We start from the raw sequence: 21,451 nt of genomic DNA on the forward strand, positions 1-21,451 counted from the left end.
ATCTGCAAGGGCAAAATCGCCATGATCAAATTTCTTTTAAAAATTTGTCTAAAGTTTTGTTATACAGCTATCAAACCGATCAAATTTGAAGTTAACAACCAACTACAAAAATGTACCTCAGATCTCAATAAAAATCTTTCTAGAATATACGAACTCTGTAGAAACGGTCAAAGTAGCAAAACAGTTGCGATTTGTATCCTCTTTTCTCGGCTTCTACTCCATAGATACTAAACCGTTCAAAATTCAAGAAAACAATTAACCACAATAGTGTGACAAAGGCATCAATAAACAGCTTTCTGGAACATGGGAAATGTCTATGAACGGTTCTAATTGATAAAAATAGCAAAAATCTTTTCAAAATATCCAATTTGTTTACTTTTTTCCGACTCTGGTCTAAAGATACGCAACCGCCCAAAAATTAAGGATACAGTCAACTACAAAAATGTACCTCAGATTTCAACAAACAAGTTTTTAGAACAAATGAAGATTGTTCTTTAAGACAAGAGCTACAACTTTGCCTCTGAGATAAATTCAAATTTCCTAACGGTTTGGAAGATATAGTCCTGACTAAATGACCCCTTTTACATCAAAGCCTCAAACCTTTGGAGGCCTATAACCGCGAAAGCTGATAAGATACGAAATAACGGCGAGACACGTGTCTTCTCATTTTTGGTGTTCTATCACAGCGTGGAGTCAGAGTATGGTTAATAAAACATGACACAAAAAAATTACACACAGTGTTATCTGGAAGTATTTTTGTCACTCCTTCACATGTAAATGGCACCACTGTGCAATGTGCGAAGGGTATTACAAGTTTGTTTTTCTGAAAAGTCATGTAACACCGCGAAATATTAGTTGTGGACCCCCATGTGGTATACTAAAATCTCTATCTCGATGTGTGTCCTTCCGTCTATTAAAAATTGTAATCAAACTCCAGTCCGCAATTATGAACCAATTGTCGAAATTTTGTATGGGGGTCGGATTCCGACCATAGAAGAAACATCTAGTTTTTGGGAACGTTTGTAAGATAATTAGGAAGTGAAAAGGAATAAAAAACAAAATTTTCATCCAATGCTTTAGTAGCTCTGCAGGTTGCAATGATCAGCGCGAAATTTTAACTAAGTTTTGGGTTTACGACAAAGAAAAAACCTGTATTTTAACATGATGACCAGAACATATTAAACGTGTTAAATGGACAAAAACTTTTATGTGATACTTATTAAAATTTTCAATACAATGACTGCATATTTATTCCTGTGCCTAGTGTAACCATAATCAAACTAGAGGTCGCAGTTATTGTAAAATACTGACAAATTTCTGCACGAGATAAATGTTTTGGTCAAGGAGAATGCCAATAATTTTATGGCAAAAATATCGAATTTTTGGTTCATATAATAATTCAGACTCTTAACGGCTAAATTTTTTAAATTATTTTTTTTAAATTTGTAATACAAAAATTTCCTCAACTGACTCAAATACAACAATCGTAGCCTACGCTATAACGATAATATTTCATGATAACCACCTTATATTGATGTCTATAACCTCATAAGTTATGAAAAGGGTTAATGACAATGACTGCTTGTTCAACTCACAATGTCCCGTTAAATATTTAAAATTTTATGAACTGCAACAGAAATTAAATAAAACTAACAAAAACTTTATGGTCTTTTCTAAAAAACAACACTGACAATCGAACGAACAGCTGGTCACACGGTTGGATGCTACAACGGGAGACACAACACACACTCACAGCACGACAAAAAAAAAAAAACGAGAAATGACTTTTAATAGAATTTTGCTACAGAGTTCATGTTTATCTTCTTTTTCTTCTAAAAAAGTGTCTCTGGACAGCTGTTTGCTGCCCCAGCAGTAATTAGTGTGTTTTACCCTAGTTCATGCTTCTTTTTTTGTCCCTTCTTTCTTTTTTGCAGGATCATTGGCAACACAGGAACCCAACCAAAACTTCGGTGCAATGTTTTAAGCCATAAAGAAAAAGAAAAGAAATTCCAACCCCATCACAAGCTAATAAATCATATTAAAGCAGACTAAAACAATTGCTGTTGGCTCGTTTGGGTAGTTACATAACAAAAAAGGAAAATAAACGGGTGGAACCTTGTGTGAAATTAAACAGGTAATTAAATTATCTTTAAAGTAGTAATTTAATCGAAATTACATTACATCATAAAAGTTAAGTTAATGACGGGTTAAGAAATTTTGATTGATTCCCTCTCCATACTCTTAATATAAAGTCTCAAGCAACTGAACATGTGACTCTCTATTTTCTCCCCTTTCCGGTATGTATATACATTCCCAATGTATGTGTTTGTGTGTGTGTGCTTATATGGAAAATGAAATTTATTACTAAAGACATTAATTAATCTTAAAATTATACGCATAACATGACCAGAATAATGACATATTATTTATATTTGATGACTGTGTGTGTGTGAATGTGGATGGATGAGTGATTATTGTTGGGGCGGCGTGACCAGGGGACGCCTCAAATCACTGTTGGTTGGTAAATTAAATTGTTCGTTGGCCATAACCAATGACCGTATAACCTATCTACCTACCAACAACGACAACAACAACAACAAACCACTCAACTCAGTTTAATTATTTAATTAATTGCATATTTCAATTGTTACTGTCGTTGTTGTTGTTGTTAGTGTTACTTTTGTTATTGTTGCCGTTATGGTCATGGCATTGACCACAATCGTATAATGGTCATATAAACATGGACAGTGGTAATCAAAGTAATTACAAAATATACGAAGCTGTCTTGAGGATAAAAACTGGCCAATTAAAAAAATTTTTGAACACAATAGGGAAATTAACATGGGAATGTCATCTATATACATACCCAATTTAAAAAAAAATTAAAAAAGCTAGGTGCATTAGTAGCGGAGCTTATGAAAAATATTTTGCGGTATTTTTTCTCAAGGGACTGTCCTATCGACAGTCCGATTATATTTAAAAATTAATGATTTTGAACGATCTATAACAAAATCTGTCTTCTTTGAACCTATATTTGGACGGATTTCCACTTTTGTATTCGTTGGGTTTTTATTGACATTGATCGATCCGAGATTCGAAACTTCGTCGGAAGAAGTAGCTCGATATGGTTATTCACCTAGGGCTAGGTGAAATATACTAGGTAAAAATACTACTGACATTTTAGCGTTCTAAACCACTGTCAAGTTGACAGTGTCAACCTGTCAAACTTTCGGTGCTCTTGAATCAAATTCAAATGGAAGGTGCTTACACCTGGGAAGTTTTTGCGGATTTTGAAACTACAATGTTTATAGATGAGAAAAATCAAAAAACAAAAGAAAATCGCCGGAGCGCTTTTTAAATAAATCGCGATTCAAGTTGAAATTTTTAGAGGTTGTTTAGGTTTTCACGATTTTCCTTAGATACCGCAAGTCCTATCAAAATGGGACTAAAGAAAATGTTGTAGCTAAGAAAATTCTCTACAAGATTGACCTTTATGGTATTCTCGTCGGTTGTACCGTTTTTGAGATATAGAAGTTCAAATTGGGACAATTCAAATTCAATTTAATTCTGTATCGTCTACTTATAAAACAATGTCATGACTGCAATTTCACAACTTAAACTTATATATCTAAAAAAATGGTACTACCCAGGAAAAATTACATAAGCCAGTCTTGTAGAGAATTTTTACAGCTATAAGATTTTCTCAGGTCCCATGCCGATAAGACTTGCCGTATTCAAGCCAAATCACGAAACCCTAACAAAAAAACCTAAAAATGTAAACTGAGCTTCTTTATCTCAAAAATGGTACAGCCTGAGAACAAATCATAAACGTCAATCCTATAGAGAATTTTCACAGGTACAACATTTTTCTTAGCTCCATTTCGATTGCACTTGCGGTTTCCAAGCAAAATCGTGAAAACCTAAAAAACACCTAAAAATGTGAATTTTTACCGCGATTTATTTAAAAATCCCTACAGCGATTTTTTCTTGTTTTTGGATTTTTCTCATCTATGAGCATTGCTGTTTCAGAATTCACAAAAATTTTCCCTGTATAAGTGGTTTTTATTAAAAGTTAGTTAAGGCGCACCCTTAATGACATTGTTTTATAGGGGGCGATACAGTCAGTGCATTGTCCCAATGTGAACTTCAATATCTCAAAAATGGTAAAACCTACGAAAATACCTTTAAGGTCAATCTTATAGAGAATTTTCATGGCTACAACATTTTCTTCAATCTCATTCTGATAGGACTTGCGGTTTCTAAGCAAAATCGTGAAAACCTAAACAACCTCTAACAATGTCAACTTGAATCGCGATTTATTTAAAAAGCGCTCCGGCGATTTTTTTTGTTTTTTGATTTTTCTCATCTATGAACATTGTAGTTTCAGAATCCGCAAAAACTTCCAAGGTGTAAGCACCTTCCATTTAAATTTGATTCAACAGCACCGTGACAACTATGTGATCGAAATAACGTATCGAAATAATGGTCGTAGACCTTTTGAATGTCCCGACGAGCTGAGTCGATCTGACTATGTGTGTCCGTCCCTCCGTCCGTCTGTCCATCTAAACCTTGTAATCACGCTACAGGTCGCAATTTTGATCGGATGTTGATAGAGGTCACGGAGAGGAAGAAGCCTGGGGATGGTCGGAAAATATTTAGGTATCGGAATGGAGAAAAAAATTTATTTGGAGAAAAAGTCAATGTTGTTTTCCAAAGCGAATATCTCAGCTTCTTAAAGCGCAATGACAGTAGAAAATATCACCTATCTAACGATGTAAAGTAGGTGGTAAAACAACGAAGATATCACAAAAGTGGCAAATAAAACCGAACTTTTAATTTTAGCTTTTTAATTACACTGTGTAACAAAATTCAATTTTTTATTTTTATGAAAGTAGAGCTAAAAATATGAGACACGTGTATCGGCGTTTTAAAAGTTTACGTCGGAAAGTAACCAAAATAGGCGGGGCAAGTTCCGCCCATTTTTAATTTTTTCGAAATATTCGAGTTAAGATATCTTTGAATCATTGTATTTTAGGTATATAGTGTCTTTGGCAACTTTACAGAGGAGTATGTGGGCAATATTTCTGTTAAAAATCTTAAACCTCATACGGTTCATCAAAGGGGTCTTTTTTGTCCTATTTTCAAAAATCTTTCAAAAACTCCTTAAAAATGTGATTGTATCAAATCCAAATATTCTACAAAATTGTTCGCCATAAAATTTTACTATAGGTCTCAGAATACACCAAATCTGTAACTCTTGTCTAATCGCCAGAAATCTCTAAAAATGAAAAACACGTTTTAGGGTTAAAGTCGGACTTCATCTGAGTTTATTCAAAATTGTCCCACAAAACATAATTTTAGAGAGATGATGTCAGAGACAAAAATATTCTTCGTCAAATTTCACTATGGATCACCAAAGAAATGAAATGTCTTTTTATATTTTATATCATGAAAATATCAGTATCAATTTTGCTGAAAAAACATGATAACATTTCCCAATTTTTTTGATGACAAATTTTTCCTTCTTTTTTCGAGTTGGTACATGGAAGTAATATGAAACTTGGTTATAGGTGAAAAGTGTCAAACGTGTATATTTTAAGGAATATTTTTTCCGAGAACTTTTAACACCATTGACCTGGATTTTTTAAGGAATATTTTTTCGAGGAGTTTTTATAGAACTTTTTCGGCGACTTTCAGCTCCACTAACGTGGATATTTTAAGGAATATTTTTTCGAGGACTTTCAGCTCCATAAATGTGGATATTTTAAGGAATATTTGTTAAGGACTTTCAGCTCCATAAACGTGGATATTTTAAGGAATATTTTTTCAAGGACTTTCCGCTCCATAAACGAGGATTTGGTTTAAAGAATACTTTTTCGAGGACTTTTTATATCGTTTTTTCGGCAAATGTGAGATTCATAAACGTGCTTGATATAGATTTTTTTTCAGCGACTTTAGCTCTAGAACCGGCGGTTTTGAATCAATATTTTTTCAGTAACCTTCAGCTCTATAAACGTGGATTTTTTAAAGAATATTTTTTCAGCGACCTTTATCTCTAAAAAAATTGATTTTTTTTAAAAAAAGGTTTTTTCAGCGACATGAAGCTCCATAAACGTGGATTTTTTAAAGAATATTTATTTCGGCGACCTTCAGCTCCAAAAAACGCGGAGTTTTTAAAAAATGGTTTTTAGGGATTTTCAGCTCCAAAAAAACGTGGAGTTTTTAAAAATGTTTTTTAGGGACTTTCAGCTCCAAAAACGGGATTTTTTAAAAATATTTTTTCGGGACTATCAGCTCAAACAACATGGATTTTTTAAAATTATTTTTCGGGACTTCCAGCTCCATAAACGTGGATTTTTTAAAAAAATTTTTTCGGGACTTGTATTTTTTTATTAAACGTGTATTTTTTTATTAAAAATATTTTTTCAGGACATTCAGCTCAAAAACGTGATTTTTTTAAAAATATTTTTTCAAGTCTTTCAGCTTCAAAAACATGGATTTTTAGATAATATATTTCCGGAATTTGAGCTCCAAAAGTGGATTTTTTAAACATATTTTTGTCGGGACTTTCAGCACCAAAAACGTAAATTTTTTTAAAAATATTTTTTTTGGACTTTCAACTCCAAAAAACGTGAATTATATAAAAATATATTTTATATAAAATATATATGTTTTTTAAAAATATTTTTTCGGAGCTTTCAGCTCCAACAACGCGGATTTTTTTAAAAATATTTTATCTACACTTTCAGCTCCAAAAACGTGGATTTTTTAAAAATATTTTTCCGGACATTCAGCTCCAAAAACGTGGATTTTTTAAAAATATTTTTTCCGGACATTCAGCTCCAAAAACGTGGATCTTTTAAAAATATTTTTTCCGGACATTCAGCTCCAAAAACGTGGATCTTTTAAAAATATTTTTTCCGGACATTCAGCTCCAAAAACGTGGATTTTTTAAAAATATTTTTTCCGGACATTCAGCTCCAAAAACGTGGATTTTTTAAAAATATTTTTTCCGGACATTCAGCTCCAAAAACGTGGATTTTTTACAAATATTTTTTCGAGGACTTTCAGCTAAAAAAACGTGGATTTTTTAAAAATATTATTTTCGGGACTTCAAGCTCCAAAACTTAGATTTTTTAAAAATATTTTTTTCGGGAAATTCAGCTCCAAAAACGTGGATTTTTTAAAAATATTTTTTCGAGGTCTTTCAGCTCCATAAACGTCTATTAACGTGGTTTTTAAAGAATTTTTTGGCGACTTTCAGCTCAATGAATGGGAGTTTTTTGAAGTATATTATTTCAGCGACCTTCATCAGATAAGTGGATTTTTTTAAAGAATATTTTTTCGGAGACTTGTAGCTCCATAAACGTAAATTTTGTTGAAGAATATTTTTCAGCGACTTTCAGGTCTATAAACATGGATTTTTTAAACAATATTTTTTCAGGGAACTGATGCTCCCAAAACTTTGATTTTTTAAAAATATTTTTTCGGGGCATTCAGCTTCAAAAACGTGGATTGTTTAAAAATATTTTTTTCGTGACTTTCAACTCCAAAAACGTTTATTTTTTTAAAAATATTTTTTCGTAACTTTCAGTTCCAGATTTTTTAAAACAATTTTTCGTAACTTTCAGCTCCAAATACGTGGATTTTTTAAAAAATATTTATTCCGGACATTCAGCTCCAAAAACGTGGATTTTTTAAAAAATATTTATTCCGGACATTCAGCTCCAAAAACGTGGATTTTTTAAAAAATATTTATTCCGGACATTCAGCTCCAAAAACGTGGATTTTAAAAAAAAAAAAAAATTGGTATTTCAGCAACAAAAACGTTGATTTTTTAACCCTCCGTTGGACACCAGAGTCTGGCCAGGCCTTCTTCATTTTATTTTGCATTTTAAAATGGGTTACGATAAAGCTATGAACCTGAGATTCTAGGTAGCTTCATGAAATTTTCTTACCTTTCAAATGAAGGAAACGTGAAGTCAAAAGGATCACCAGAAAAAGGAGCTACAAGGATTTTTTGACATACATATCACATTCGTAACACATGAGTCTGGCCAGACCCCACCCATTTTTATTGAAAAATTTCCGAAATTTTTCTTAAAATTTGATTTTTCCTACATTACTTGACAAAATGAGTGCCCTTTTATGAAACTTGCCACATTTCACCCTACCATGTCTTCAAAATTGCACATAAAAAGGTCCCAAAGGCAGGATATGGGTTTGAAATCAGTGAATGTACCACAACCTAAAAAAACCCTTGCAAATAGGGTTACACTTGTATTCTAGACAATTATACACATAACAGGACTAATAAAACCCATTACTTAGCTTTTCTGCTCTTTTTGTAGGGAGGATTGGTCCAAATATAGGATTCTCCACATGAATTATAAGAAAGTCCTTAGGATATATGCCTTTATTTAGCACTTGATATCATCGTTATTTCACTGCAATAAGCTGTAAAGTTATAAAATAGACACTCTTCATTCTGAATAATAGGTCAAAACTAAAATATAGTGATTCAAAATGAAATATAAATAGGATTTTTGAGCATAGAGACAAGAAAACTACGAATCTTTTACTTCGTAGGCATACGTTCTGTTTTACTAACTTGATAATATCATTTAAATTTATAGTTTTTCGGCATGTTTTTTGACAAATAAGGATTATTCATTGAAGATTAGGGTCCTTTAAACATATTCTATAACTTTTAATATGAAAATGTTAATTAAGTTTACTAAAAAAATATAAATAATTTTATGGGTCTGGCCAGACTCATGTGTTACGAATATGACAAACAATATTGGTGTCCAACGAAGGGTTAAAAATATTTTTTCGGGACTCTCCTCTCCAAAAACGTGAATTTTTTAAAAATATTTTTATCGGAACTCTCAGCTCCAAAAACGTGAATTTTTTGTTTAAAGTATTTTTTGGGGACTTTCGCTCCAAAAACGTGAATTTTTAATAATACTTTTTCGGGACATTCTGCTGCAAAAACGTGAAGTTTTTAAAAATATTTTTTCGGAACTCTCAGCTCCAAAAACGTTGATTTTTTGTTAAAAGTATTTTTCGGGACTTTCTGCTGCAAAAACGTGTATTTTTCAAAAATATTCGGGTGCCATTCCATAAAAGAAGAATTATAATTTAAACCTTTATGCCTTCAACATCACTCTACAATCCTTTTGACCCTTATATTAGCTTATTTACAAAATTCCAGTAAATCAACAATTTGTTGATTTTTGTGAAGGATTCTATGGAATAACTTTCAAAACAATAACAAAACAACAAAGTAAATCACTTCGTCAATAAATGAATGAATGAATCAACATAAAATTTCCTGATGATTTCGAATGATTGTCGTACAACAAATACAAGCAAATCATTGATTTATTGGCTTTGAAACAAAAACTCGATGTGCGTGTGATTGGTTTCCGCTTCCTTAACTTTAGGGCATTGAGCATTGGGTTTAAATGTAAAGAAACTGTATACCTATACCTTTGAAGTACTGTGTGTGATTTTTATTGTTTTTATGTTCTTGATTTAAATTGTCATCCGGTTAAATGTTCATCGTATGCCTTTGTATGTCTTAACATTCTTCAAGCATTCGAAGCAATTTCATTGTATTTTCAAATCTAAACACGTTTTCGTTGAAAAGATTTATTTCTGTTTATTTCTTCTTCGACTTCATTGATTTGTAAAGACTTAAATTGAAATCAATAGAATTTTAGGTAATTTAAAAGGGCTTTAAAGATAAAATGTAAAAGCATTTGCTCATATGTACGTAACATGGTACTTTTACTTTATACGAATCGTTTATGCTTCAATTACTCATACGCACTCTGTTTCGTAATTTCAGGTTTTATTAACCATAAAGATGATATTAAAATAATTTGTATTCAATTATCGAAGGTAAACAGTCAGTGGAATGGAAATATATAGGCAATTTCCAAGTTTTATAGATATGTTGAGTTTTGTACACAAATGGTAATATTTCTGTTTTTAATTGCAAATTTCGAAGTATTTTTTCCATATTTGGTCTCCCAAAATAAAAATAATTTGGTTACGTAAATATTCGTGTTGATCTGTTTATAGCATTCATTCCATTTTGTCGCCTTTTTACTCTCTCTTCATAATTAATATTTTTTCAATTAGCAAATATATTAAATCGTTATGTTTGATGTACGCAACAAAAACTTTGTTATATCCCTTTTTCTTGATGATTATGTTAATAATAATAAAATTATACATTCATGTATAGTACACACAATATATATTTCATTCATCAAAATTCACCTGGATGCTCAGCGATGGAATTTTTAAGAATTTTTAGGAATTTTAGTTTGAAAAACATGGAATTTTTATGAATTTTTTTACGATCCTTTAGCTTCATAAGGCTGGATTTTTTGAGGAATATTTAGCTTGAAGATCGTGGAATTTTAAAGAAAAATTTTTGAGGAATTTTTAACTTCAAAAGTGTAAAATTTTTAAAAATCTTTTTTTTTTTTTGATTTTTTAAGCTCCATAAGCGTGAAATTTTTATGATTTTTTTTATAAATTTTTAGCTTCATAGGCTTGGAATTTTTAAGATTTTTTTATAAGAATGTATAAGTGAATAAACATAGATTATTTTTTAGCAATTTTTAGCTCAATAAGTGCGGAGTTTTTTAGAACATTTTTGTGAAATTTTTAACATTTTTTTTACAAATTTTTCTCTTCATAAGCGTGACATTTTTAAAAATATTTTTTGAGGATTTTTTTAGCTTCATAAGCGTGGAATTTAAGAATACTTTGTATTTTTTAGCTTCATAAGCGTGGAATTTTTAAGAACATTTTTTGAGGAATTTTTAGCTCCATATGTGTGGAATTTTTAAGAACATTTTTGAGAAAATTTTAAGCTTCATAAGCGTGGAATTTTCAAGAACATTTTGTTAAAAATCTTTAGCTTTATAAGCGAGGAATTTTAAAGAATATGTTTTTAGGAATTTTTAGCTTCATAACTGTGGAATTTGTACGAAAAAAAATAAGAATTTTAGCATCATAAGCGCGGAATTTTAAAGAATATTTTTTAGGATTTTTTTAGCTTCATAAGCATGGAATTTTTTAAGGATATTTTTATGCTTCATAAACCTGTCATTTTTAGGAAAATTTTTTAGGAATTTTTAGTTTCATACGAGTGGAATTTTTAAGGACTTTTTAGCTTCATAAGCGTGGAATTTTTAAGATTATTTTTTAAGGACTTTTTATCTTCATAAGCGTGGAATTTTTAAAAATATTTGTTAGAGTTTTTTATCTTCATAAACCTGACATTTAGGACATTTTTTTAAGAATTTTTGTTTCATAAGCGTTGAATTTTTAAGAATATTTTTGAGGAACTTTTTAGCTTCATAAGCGTGGAATTTGTAAGAATATTTTTTAGAGTTTTTTATGTTCATAAGCGTGTAATTTGCATGGATATTTTTGAGGAATTTTTAAGCATCATAAGCCTGGCATTTATAAGAACATTTTTTAAAGAATTTTTTGCTTCGAAAGCGTGGAATTTTCAAGAATATTTTTGGAGGAATTTGTAGCTGCGTAAGTGTGGAATTTTTTAGGACATTTGTTAGGAAATTTTTAAGATTCATAAGTCTGGAATTTTTAAAACATTTTTTAAGATATTTTAGCGTCAAAAGCGTAGAGTTTTTAAGAACATTTTTTAAGAATTTTTAGCTTCATAAGCGTGGAATTTTTAAGAATATTTTTGAGGAATTTTTTTAGCTTCATAAGCGTGAAATTTTAAGAACATTTTTTTAAGAATCTTTAGCTTCATAAGCTTGGTATTTTAAAGAAAAATTTTTAAGAAGCTTTAACTTCATAAGCTGGGAATTTTAAAGAATATTTTTTAGGATTTTTTAGCTTCATAAGCGTAAAATTTTTAAGAACATATTTTTAAGAAATTTTATGTTCATAGGCATAGAATTTTTAAGATGTTTTTGAAGAATATATAAGTACAAAATTTGTAGGAATAGTTTTAGAGGATACGTAGCCTGGTGAGCGTAAGGAATGTTTAGCTTTATAGGAATTTTTAGCTTCGTAAGTGTGGAAGTTTTAAGAACTTTTTTGAGAAATGTTTAAGCTGTATAAGCGTGAAATTTTTAAGAAAATATTTTTTATGAATTTTTAGCTTCATAAGTATGAAATTTTTAATAACATTTTTTTAAGAATATTTAGCTTCATAGGCATGGAATTTTTAGGAATAATTCTAGAAGAATAATATGCTTCATAAGCGTTAGGAGTTTTTAGCATTATGGGAATTTTTAAGTTTCATAAGCGTGCAATTTTTAGAACATATTTTAAAAATCTTTAGCTTCATAAGGTTGGATTTTTAAAAATATTTTTTAGGAATTTTTAGCTCAATAAGTGCGGAATTTTCTAGAATTTTTAGCTTCATAAGCGTGGTATTTTTAAGAATATGTTTTGAGGAATTTAAGAATATTTTGTTAGGATTTTTTTAGCTTCATAAGAGTGGAATTTTTAAGAATATTTTTAAGGAATTTTTAAGAAGATTTTGTGAGAAATTTTTAAAATTCGTAAGTGTGGAATTTTAAGAAAATTTTATTAAGAATATCTTTTTTAAGAATCTTTTTTAAAGAATCTTTACTTCATAAACATGGAATTTTTATGATTTTTTTTAAGATGTTTAGCTTCATAAGTGTGGAATTTAAAAAAAAAAAAATTGGAAGAATTTTGGTTTTCATAAGCTTGGAATTTCGAGATTTTTTTAGGAATTTTCAATTTCATATGTTTGGAACTTTTACAGCGTTTTCACAGTTTCAGTTGATCGATCGGACTGAAACTTTTTCACTATTCAGATTTGGATGACAATACATGAATATGAAATCAGAACCAATATGGGTCCATATTCTTCCTATTGCCCCCATATAGCGGTACCACCCGATTTAGTTCATATCTACTAACTCATTTTTAGCCCAGTTCCAGTTGACCAACCGAACTGAAACATTGTTCACTTTTCAGATTTGGAGACAATGCATGAATATGAAACCAAAACCAACTATCAATGGATTTACACATAGAAGTTTTTGCGAATTCTGAAACTACAATCTATGAACATTGAGAAAAATTACAATTAAAAATTGAAAATCGCCGGAGCGCTTTTTAAATAAATCGCTAATCAAGTTTACAATTTTTGAGGTTTTTAATGTTTGCATTATTTTGCTTGGAAACCGCACGTTCTATCGAAATGGGACTAAAGAAAATATTGTAGCTACAACAATTCTCTACACGATTGAAGTTTATGATATTTTCGTAGGTTTTTCCGTTATTGAGAAATTGAAGGTCAAATTAGGACAACACATTGACTGTATCGTCTCCTTCTAAAATAATGTCATAACTGAAATTTTCCAACTTATAAAGGGTGTTTATTTAAGCTCGATACAACTTGAAATTGTAAAAAATAACACAAAAAAATTAAATTGTAATCAACATTGTTTTATTCGAAAGATCAATACGTGACATTAACATTTGAAAATGATTTCGGACATATGGGCACCGCGGCTGTTCTTGACGAAGTGCATTCTGGACGTCCAATTTTTGGCCACATTTTCGGACACTGCTGGCCGTATGTCACGAATAACACGAACAATGCTGGCCTCCAAGGCATCAGTTGTTGATGGTTTATCTGCATAAACCAGTGACTTCACGTAGCCCCACAGGAAATAATCGAGAGGTGTCAAATCGCACGACCTCGGAGGCCAATTGACAGGTCCACTTCTCGAAATCAACTTATCGCCAAATTTTGATTTTAATAAGTCGATGGTTGCGTTCGCCGTATGGCACGTAGCGCCATCCTGTTGAAACCACATCTCCTCCGGATCAATGTCATCCATATTTTCAAACAAAAAAACATTGATTATGGTGCGGTAACGATCTCCATTGACCGCAACGCGAGCTCCGGCCTCATTTTTGAAGAAATAAGGTTCGATGATGCCGCCAGCGTGAAAACCGCACCATACGGTGCATTTTTCTGGATGTAATGGAGTCTGTAGGGTCTCTTGTGGATTGGTCTCACTCCATATGCGGCAATTTTGCTTATTAACAAACCCGTTAAGCCAAAAATGCGCCTCATCGCTGAACACAATTTGTACGCCATACAAATGACGAAGTCGTCTATAAGTTGCGCGAATCGCCGACAGATTTTCAAAGTAAATGTGGATAATTTCGTAGCGTTGTTCAAGCGTGTGTCTATTCATGATGATTTGTCAGAGTATACTGAAACAATAAAAAAAAACGTTTCATCAAAATTTAATTTTTTGTTTTACTTTTTACAATTTAAAGTTCTATCTAGCTTAAAAACAAGTGAGAAAAGGCTATAGTCGGTACGGGGCCGACTATGTGATACCCTACACCACTAACTCTGTGAATAATCTTTTCACTCGAAAACATTTCTTTTATGGAGATGCGAAAGTTTTCACCTATGTGGCTTTTATACCAGATGACTTAAGGCGAACTGAACCAAAATAATTAATATTTAATTTTATATTTGACATCACCAACATCAATAGGCTTCTATCTCTGTGATCGTGATGATCCGATCAAAATTTCGACCTGTAGTGTGATTGCAGAAAAAGTGGAAAAAAGGGATGCATTAACGACTATTGCGATATCTCTATTATTTGACTACCTACGCCAACCTACTTTGCATAATTTCAAAGATGGGATTTTCTACTTTCTTAGTCAGGCTTTGCTTTTAGAAGGTCCCAAACCAAAGGTGCGATATCCGTCATTAGTATTAAAATAGCAAAAATGAGAAGTTGGGTTTTATAGCGACTATTGCGATATCTTCGTTGTTAGACGACAACCTACGTTATACTACGTTTATACTTTCATTGTCAGATTTTGCTTTCTGTAGACCACCTTATAGACGCTGAGATATTTGCTTTGGAATAAAATGTTGACTTTTTCTCCAAATAAAGTTTTTGCTCATTCCGACCTCTAAATATTATCCGACCATCATCAAAATCAATAGGCTTTTTTCTCTGTGAGACCCTCATTAACTCTCCAAATTTCGTGACGATCCGATCAAAATTGCGCTCAGTAGCGTGATTTCCAAAAAATTGGAAAAATGGGATGTATTAACGAATATTTCAATATCTCCGTTATTTGGTCACCTACGCCGACCTAGTTTGCATCATTGTAAAGATGGGATCTTCTACTTTCATAGTAAGGCTTTGCTTTTGGAAAGTCCCCAGCCAAAGCTGTGATATTCGTCATTATAACTAAAATCACAAACATGAAAATTTGGGGTTATTTGCGACTATTGCGATATCTTCGTTGTTTGATCACCTACAAGAACCTACTTTACATCATTAGAAAGGTGATATTTTCTACTTTCATTGTCAGGTTTTGCTTTTGGTATATGGGGTACAGAAGGTGAGATATTCGCTTGGAAAAAAACGTTGTCTTTTTATCCACATAAGTTTTTTGCCCATTCCGACCCCTAAATATTATCCGACCATCACCAAAATCAATAGGCTTCTTCCCCTCCGGGACCCCCATCAACACCCAAAATTTCGTGACGATCCGATCAAAATTGCGACCTGTAGCGTGATTACAAGGTTTAGATGGACAGACGGACAGACGGACGGACTGACGGACGGACACACATAGCCAGATCGACTCAGCTCGTCGAGACATTCATTTTGATATATATAAGTATGGGTCTACGACCATTATTTCGATGCGTTACAAACTTTTTGGCCAAAACCAACTTATAATACCCTCCCCACATAGTGGTGTAGGGTATAAAAACACCCTTATAACTCAAAAATGGTACAACCTCGGAAAAAATTACGAAAGCTAATATTATAGAGAATTTTCACAGCTAAAAGATTTTTTCCAGACACATTTCGATAAGACTTACCGTCCTCAAGCAAATCGTGAAAACCTAACAAAAAAAACCTACAAATGTGACCTAAACTTCTCTATCTCAAAAATGATAAAACCTAGGAACAAATCATAACGGTCAGTCCGTTAGAGGATATTCACAGCTACAACTTCTTCTTTAGCCCCATTTCGATAGGACTTGCGGTTTCCAAGTAAAATCGCAAAAACCCAAAATAAACCTAAAAATTTTAATTTTGACCGCGATTTATTTATAAAGCCCTCCAGTGATTTTTTCTTATTTTTGAATTTTTCTCATCTATGAACATTGCTGTTTCAAAATCCGCAACAACATCCCAGGTGTAAGCGGTTTTCACTTAAATTTAGTTAAAGCCACCATGTATGACATTGTTTAATAAGGAAGCGATACAGTCAATGCATTGTCTCAATTTGAACTTCTATATCTCAATAACGGTAAAACCTACAGAAATAAAGAACAATCTTGTAGAGAATTTTCATAGCTAAAATATGTTTTACTCCTATTTCTATACGACTTAACCTAACCTAAAAATCCCTAAAAATGTCAACTTGAATCGCAATTTATTTAAAAAGCGCTCCGGCTATTTTTTTTTTTTTTTTTGATTTTTCTCATCTCCCTGGTGTAAGCACATTCCATTTCAAATTGGTTCAAGAGAACCGCGTCCATTTTTTCCTATAGCCCCCATATAGCGGTACCACCCGATTTCAGGTGTTTTGAGGATTTTGTCTTCATTTTTAGTCTGAATGGCTGTAATTTGGCATTTGGAGTTTGTAACATGACCGTCTCAGGGAATTCTCACATCTCATTCGACCTACATTGATATCCATCCCACCTTAATAAATAAATAAATTATACCGTCAGTATCAAACTTACCCCATACTCAATATACTAGTTAGCTACGATTCGAACCCAGCTCATAGCAAGCTCTCAGCGCTTAGCACGCTCCCAGCTCTTACCAAACTCACATTTATTAGCAAGCTCCCAGCTCATAGCAAGCTCTCAGCTCATAGCAAGCTCTCAGCGCTTAGCACGCTCCCAGCTCTTAGCAAGCTCCCAGCTCATAGCAAGCTCTCAGCTCACAGTAAGCTCAAGCTCATAGCCAGCTCCATGCTGTTAGCCAGTTTCCATTAACCGATCTCTTCCCCGAGCCACATACCCGACGATTGCTAACGAGCCGACAGCAACACGAATACAACAAGGCCGAGCCACATACCCAACTAGCCGACAGCAATCCAAATGCCACAGAGCTGAGCCACAGAGCCGGGCCACATACCCGACGATTGTCAACGAGCCGACAGCAACCCGAATACTACAGAGCCGAGACACAAACACGACGATTGTGGACGAGCCGACAGCAATCTGAACACCACAGAGCCGAGCCACACACCCGACGACTGCCGAGTTGACAGTCACCCGAATAGCCGACAACATCCGAATACATCGGAACCGACGCAAGCATACACGATAGCCATAGAGTCAACAACAACCCGGCTACCATTGAGCCCACATCTAAAACCCGGTCACCATCGAGCCGATTACAACAACCATATTGTCATCTATCCACTGGTTATCTAAGATATCTCTCATCAATATTCCTCACACATATTATTCGTCTATCAAACACCAAGAGTCTCATAATAAACATTGAAATTGTAAACACTCGTGTTTTACTTAAGGTTTGTGGGTCCTTAGGTCGACCCTGGCAGTGACTGAGCTTACCTCAGCCCTAGACAAAACTACTCGTTATAAGTTCCCAATTGTACAGAAACTCCGCCACTAAAAATTGTGCACATGGAAATTTTAAGTTTTTATCTACATTTTCGGCCAAAAATTGACTGTGGTCAAAAAATGTATTTACTAAAAAGTTAAAAAAAAGTAATCGAAAAAATTAAATTAAAACTAAAAAATATTTTTTCATGATGGAATCTCGCAAATAAAACGCTAGCCGTTTAACATTGTCACAATTTTTAATTCAAATGCAAGCGTTTTATTTGAGAGATTCCATGAAAAAAATATTTTCTAGTTTTAAGTGCATTTATAAATAAAACACTGTAACTTAATTTTTTTTTTTTGATTATTTTCAGTTTTCATAAGCGTGGAATATTTAAGAACATGTTTCTAAGAATTTTTAGCGTCATAAGCGTGGAGTTTTAAGAAAAAGAATAGAATATTTTAAACAATTTTTAAGGGATTCTTGGCTCAATAAGAGTAAATTTTTTATAACATTTTAGAGGAATTTTAATCTTAGTAACCATGGAACATGTTTTTAAGAAGATGTTTTTTTAGAATGTTTAGCTTCATAATTTAAGCTTCTCATAAGCGTTGAATTTTTAAGAACATATTTTTAGGAATTTTTGGTTTCATAAGAGTGGAATTTTTAAGTTTTTTTTTTTTTTTTTTTTTGAATTTTAGCATCTTATTAGCTATGAACTCTTAAGAATTGTAGGCTTCACAGGCGTGGGATTTTTATGTAAGTTTTTTTAAGAATTTTTTTTTTTTTGGAATTTTAGCTTCTCATAAGCGTCGAATTTTTAAGAATTTTTAACTGCATAACCGTTAAATTTTAGCTTCTCATAAGCGTCGAAATTTTTAAAGAAAATGTTTGAAATGTTTTTGATTTTTAATATAAAATTTATTTAGCTATATGAATGTTAGCGTCGATCCGTGTAAAGCATTCATTCCAATCTGTCGGCTTTGTACTCCCTTCTCATAATTTATATTTTATTCAATACTCGTATGCAAATATCACCACATATTAAATTGTTTTTTTTATGTTCGCAACAAAAACAAACAAAAAAACTATTGTTTTATATCCCTTTTTGTTAATGATTATGTTAATAACAATAAAATAATACATATATTTCATTCATGTAAAATAACACACAATACACATGTCATTCTTCAACATTCACATGGATTTATGTACCTCTGCGATGGGTTGGCTGAATGAATGAAATTGCATAATTTATTGTTAACAACAATTCACTGTCAACAACAACAATGGTGATGACGACGAAGGCGACAACAATGGAAACCAGGCGAAAATCCAACAGCAATAACAAAAACAACTAACTATTTTTAATAGGAAAACAAACAAAAACCTTTATAAATAAACCACCAAAAAAGGGAAAACATAGACAACCTGTAAACAATAGACCTTCGGTTGACATAAACAACAAGAACAACAACCACAACAGCTACTATGAAAATAGAACGAACGCATATGTAAATATTATGCGAGAAAAAACGTTTAAATGTTAATAAAACTGATAGACAATAAATTTTGTGATAGTGGTTCGTGTTTTTTCGCTTTAACGTAGTTATACATATGTATTTTACATACAGATGTACATATGTATGTTTTCTATAATGAATTTGTGTGTGCGTATTTAATGACACAAAGACATAAAATTGTCATTAAAACTAAAATGAAACGATTAAGGCAGACAATGTCTAAGAACTTTGAGTGGAATAATATGGCAAATGTATGCAATAATCCTTTTTTTCAAATTGAATTTTATGATTACTTAAGCCGACATTACTTTACTGAGAACAATGACAAAGCTTAGTATTGGTGAATAGTTAATAATTCATGAAATGTTAATATTTGAGTGACGTAGGGCATGATAGATACCAAGGAACGGTTCTGACTAGATTTACCATGGCAGAACTCAGGGGGCCTATTCTGTAACTTTTTAACAACTTTACTCATTTTTTATTTTACAACAATTTCTTTGCTTGTTTTGTAGTTGTTAAAAAAACAAAAGAAATTTTAACAAATTTTCAATCGGTAAAGTTACAGAATTCCTATACAGGAGTTATATTCGTCCTTCTTTCATCTCTAGTGGACACAAATCTCCCCAAGTTGTCACCAGCTTTAAACATCCATTAAATGAAGCGATTTAAAGTGAGCTTACTAACGCCTTACTGTAACAAAGCATCCTACTGTAAAGAAAAAAAAAACGAAACTAGCAAAAACGGCTTATAGTTCGGCCGGGCCAAATTTTTATACCCTCCAACATAAAAATAATTCAAACCCTTCTATGGGTACTATATGAAAACGTGGACCTTTACCGACAATTATTTGCAGGAATGAATGAATGAAAAGGGGAGTATATGAGAAATTATTGGCGTTTAGGTTGAATAATGTGGCTAAAATAGTGAAAATACCTAAAATCGGGAGATACCGTCATATAGGGGCTATACGAAGACGTAGATATATACCGAAAAATTTCAGATGAAAAGTTGTATAACCCGAACGAACACTAAATACCAATTTTTAGTCATTTCGGTGGGATATTGGGGCCGCAACCTTCAAAATATAAAAAATCAGGAGGTAATGTTCTATGAGGGCTATATCAAAACGTGGACATATACTGAAAATTTCAGGTGGAAAGTTGTATATCCCCCAAAGGAGTCCAAGTACCAACTTTCAGCCAATTCGGTGAAAATTGAGGCCACAACTTTTAAAATACCGAAAATCGAGAGGTACCGTTCTATTGGGATATATGAAGATGTCACCCGATCCTCAGTTAAAATTGGAATAAAAATTTGGCCAAAAAAAAGGTTACAGAGAAATTTAAGATAAAAACAAGTAAGAACAGACTATAGTCGGACCGGGGCCGACCATGTGATACCCTATACCACTATCCCTGTGCACTAGCTTTCCGGGCTAGCTATTATAAGATGTGCATTAGAAATTTTACCAATTTTCACACAAAGTTTTGATCAATTTAACCCGCTAAATATTATCCGATCATACCGTTGACTTGCACGCTACTTCTTCATCTCAAACCAAAACTACGTTTAAAATTTCGCGCCGATCGGACTATTATTGCGACCTACAGAGCGGCTACAAAATCGAGCAAAAATTTTGTTTTTGGTCCATTTCATCCCTTTAACATTTCACGATCATCGCCAAAAACTAATCAGTTCTATTCTGGTCCAAACCCGACCTCCATACTAAATTTCGTGACAATCGGTCCATAATTGCGGCCTCTAGCTTGATTACAATTTTTAATGGACGGACAGACGGACGGACGGACACACATCGCTAAATCGCTTTATCTCGTCGAGATATGAAGTTTGGTATACCACATGAGGGGTCTACGACGAATATTTCGCGGCGTTACATGAATTTTTGGGAAAACAAACTTATTATACCCTTTTCCACATTGTGGTATAGGGTATAATTAACCTTTTGATTGTTTACTATTTTTCATCAAAACATGAGTGTTTTGTGTTTTTAAATAAATTACAAAAATACAAAAAAAAAAACAAGTAAGCAAAGTCTATAGTCGGACGGGGCCGATCATGTGATACCCTACACCACAACCTCTAGGAATTAGCTATGTGCAACCGCATTGTCCGCTGAATGGCCGGTTTCGATGCCCAGGCCTGGCCACATACAATTTTCAACGGTGGCAAAATACCTCTTTGTAATGTTGGCGATATTTCCTGAGTATTTCAGCGATGAAAAACTTCTCCACAAGTGTCAACATAGGGCATGCCTTTTGGATTCGGAAATAAAAACTA

At 32.6% G+C, this 21,451-nt stretch overlaps 1 pseudogene; it reads left to right on the plus strand.

The window, feature by feature from the left end:
• The window catches only part of LOC141398444 (uncharacterized), a 266,339-nt pseudogene that overhangs the window by 36,117 nt on the left and 208,771 nt on the right, over positions 1 to 21,451 (plus strand).

The sequence above is a fragment of the Musca autumnalis genome, unplaced genomic scaffold (genome assembly GCF_047663935.1).
Source record: "Musca autumnalis isolate F117 unplaced genomic scaffold, ASM4766393v1 scaffold_3, whole genome shotgun sequence".
In the NCBI taxonomy this organism is placed as follows: Eukaryota; Metazoa; Arthropoda; class Insecta; order Diptera; family Muscidae; genus Musca; species Musca autumnalis.